Source organism: Phaseolus vulgaris, chromosome 3 (genome assembly GCF_051622355.1).
Source record: "Phaseolus vulgaris cultivar YP4 chromosome 3, ASM5162235v1, whole genome shotgun sequence".
In the NCBI taxonomy this organism is placed as follows: Eukaryota; Viridiplantae; Streptophyta; class Magnoliopsida; order Fabales; family Fabaceae; genus Phaseolus; species Phaseolus vulgaris.
In genome coordinates, this window is record NC_143500.1 from 54,090,803 (window position 1) to 54,094,493 (window position 3,691).

Below are 3,691 nucleotides of genomic sequence, written 5' to 3' on the forward strand. Positions count from 1 at the left end.
GACAAGTATTTATGAATAGGATATCTACTACTTACAGTGTTGGTTGCTGTCTGGAAATCAGCAAGATAGGCAGGTTGTCGGTGAGGACGAGTTGATCTTCTTGTAGATTGGGGTGAGGTGCTTCCTGGAGGTGCAGGAGGTGATGATGCTGGTGGAGGTGCAGTGTTGGATGCATGAGCAGAGACATTATTTGCTGGAAGATCAAAGGATAATAAGGCTGGTGGAGGGGCAGTATTGGGTGCAGAGTAGAGGCACACAGCTCGGCAAGAGATGCAGGAGTAGAGGCACACGGCTCGGCAGGAGGTGCAGTATCAGAAAAAAAATCAAGACCAGAATTATATGCGTTAGAAATAGGAAGAGATAAAGTGTTGGGGTCCCTTGGCAAGCCACCATCCAATTTATATGGAAAATGGGTTTCATGAAACATTACATGTCTTGATATCTCTATGCGGTGAAACTTTAAATTTAAGACAATATAACCTTTTGTATTTTGCGGGAAACCAAGAAAAATACCTTTGATAAATCTATCATCTAATTTCTTCCTATGTGAAGTAATGGTACTAGCATAACATAGGCAACCAAACACTTTTAAAAAAGAAATGTCATACGGTTTTCCAAACAATTGTTCATGAGGAGTGATGTTATTAAGTAATGGAGTAGGAATAGAATTTATTAAGGAAACAACATGATTTACAGCAAATTCCCAAGAAATAGGAGGAAGATTTGCTTGAAAAAGTAAGGCCCTGGTTACATTTAGTATGTGTTGATGTTTACGTTCCACAATGCCATTTTGTTGTGGTGTTTCAACACAAGATGTTTGATGTATAATTCCCTTTGAAGCATAAAAACTGGACATAGCAAACTCAACACCATTGTCAGTACGAATGTTTTGATATTAGTTTGGAAATGATTTTGAACAAAAATAGTGAAGTTAATGATGTGCGAACGTACTTCAGATTTATTATGCAACAAAATAACCCAAGTATAACGCGAGTAATCATCAACAATAGTTAAGAAATAACGAAAACCTTGAATAGAAGTTATGGAACAGGGTCCCCAAATATCAAAGTGTACAAGATCAAAAATAGCAGAGGTAGCAGTAGTACTTAAAGTGAAAGGAAGTTTTCTTTGTTTTGCACGACTGCAAGTGTCACATACATGATGAGTGCCCCAGTCTATAGTGCCACAGTGTTTTGTCCGTGATATTACAATTAATAAGAGGAGCAAAGTTATGTGGTTTAGAGCGACTAGAAGCAGGCAAGGTAGTGACAGGGTACAAGCCACCAGTGGCTTCAACTGTACCAATCCTCTCTTTGGTGAGATTGTCCTGTATAATGCAGTGAGTTAAAGTGAAAGTTAAAGTGCATTTAAGTTGGTGTGTGAGTTTAGAAACAGATATTAAGTTTAATTGAAAATGAGGCACATATAACACATCAGACAAATAAAACTTGGCCGAAAAGTGTAGTAAACCAGAATATGTGGCATAAACAGTTTGACCATTTGGAAGACTAATTAAGACAGGTTTGATTTTAGTCCAAGTAGTAAAAGCGCTCAAATTGTGGCAAACATGATCAGTGGCACCAGAATCAACAAACCAAGATTCTTTTATAGCAGATAGTGAAGAGAAAAACTTACCCGTTGAAGATTGCACGGTATTGGTGATTTTGTCCGTCGAGAAGGTTCCGACTTGATTAATTTGAGCATGAGGGGCAGGATCCTCAAGGTTTTGCTGACCCAAAATGTTGGTCAGGAATTGACACTATTGTGATGTAAGTTGAATCCCCTTTACATCCTGTTCTTTAGAAAAAGACTCAAAAGAAGAGTTAGTAGTAAACATATTGTTGGCTTGGGATGTCCTATTGATGGATTTGTAGCCAGGAGAAAACCCATGCTTTTTATAACAGGTGTCGACAGTGTGGCCAAGACGATTACAAAAAGTGCAATTTTTTCTAGTAGAAGAAAACTTTGAGGTTTTAACATCACCAGAAGGAAAACCCACTTTTCGAAAACAAACAACTTCAGTATGACCGTATTTACCACAAAAATTGCATGTAGTAGTACGACTACTGTTAAGACTATGAAGACTAGGGACAGGAACAACAGTGGATAATTGTCTATTTTCAAGGGTACAGGTACCTAAACTGAGTCGTCCATCATTTCTTTCTTCTTGATTCTATTCAACGGCTTTTCAAGACCATACTAAAAAATTATTAATGACAAAAGTTTAAAAAAACTATTAGGGACCAAAAGTTTATCCTTGGCCAAAAACACATTTAAGCCTAATTTATAATGCTTTTTTTTGCAACTTAATGATATCTTATGAAAACAACTTATATGAAAATAGTTTAACTATGCTTCCTTGTTTATTACAGAGACAACATATACATAAACATTTGTTAACTAAACACTTAAGTTGTTTATATGTACACCATTTCATTGCATAATTTGTCTTTCCCAAAATTTCAGCATAAAGACAACTGACTCTGAGGAACCAAAGTTGATGACTATAAACAAGTGGTCTGCTATAGTATATCGGCGTGGACAGAAGCAGCTAACAAGGTTATTCTTGAAAGAAGCAGAACATGCTTTGCAGTTATCACAGAATGAAGAAGAGGTGACTTCATGTTAACTATGTATGTCACATTGTTTAGTTCTATTTTTTCACTATCATCTTAACCAATGGTCACTCCTTTTCTTTGAGTAGTTGTTAAATAGGCCAAGTGCCTATAGGCACAACTAATTAAAACCTCAAGAAAAATTAAAATAATTTTTAACACTATTCATTCAAGAATTGCTCCAATTACGTTCTACACTTTAGTCATTTTTTATGGTTTCTTTTCTTTTAATGATCATAAAGAAAGTTGATTACACTCTTGTTGAACAACCATGGAAATTTTTTTGGATATGGCAGGAATGGGATCCATGAGCAAAACATGAGAACAAATATTTTTTATACTGGTCATTTAATCCTCTTAAAAATTGCATAGCACGATCCTCACATTTTCTTTGATTTATAATAGAAATGACAAAACAAGAACATTTTACTGGGCATGTGCACACAGGATTAGGTCTAAAATTCTCTAATTCGTCCCAAATAATACGCAATTTTGTAAAATACTCTATGACAGACATATCCCTTGGTTTAAAGAAATAGTTTCAAATTGCAAATCAAAAATGCGAGATAAATCCACTTGTGAATATCTAACTTTTAAATCATTCCAGATGTCAAAGGCTATGTCCATCCAAACAATGCTTTGCCTAATAGGGATTGAAACAGAGTGTACTAACCAAGAGACAACCATGTTGTTTCTTGGCACTAAGAGCAGTGATGAAGGACCGACTCCACGAATGGTAGTTTGTTGAATCAAGAACAGGCGACACCAACGAGGCTGCAGGATTCTCGCTTGGGTGTAAAGTATAGGAAATTGTTCATCGGCTGTTTCAAAAGGGACATCAGTGTAGGGGTTTCCATTTGAAGAGGAAGCCGGTGTGGGATTTTCATCAGCCATCGCCTACAAGGATTTAAAGAAAGAAAAAAAAAATAACCAAGAACATCAAAGAGATCTTCATTCGAAGAGCTCTGATACCATATTACAGTAAATGAAGATGATGAATATTCCTTGCCTGATGTGATGCTTTAACGTAGTGTACGTAATCGTAATGAAAAAAAGGTTTTGATAAACCCTCCTTG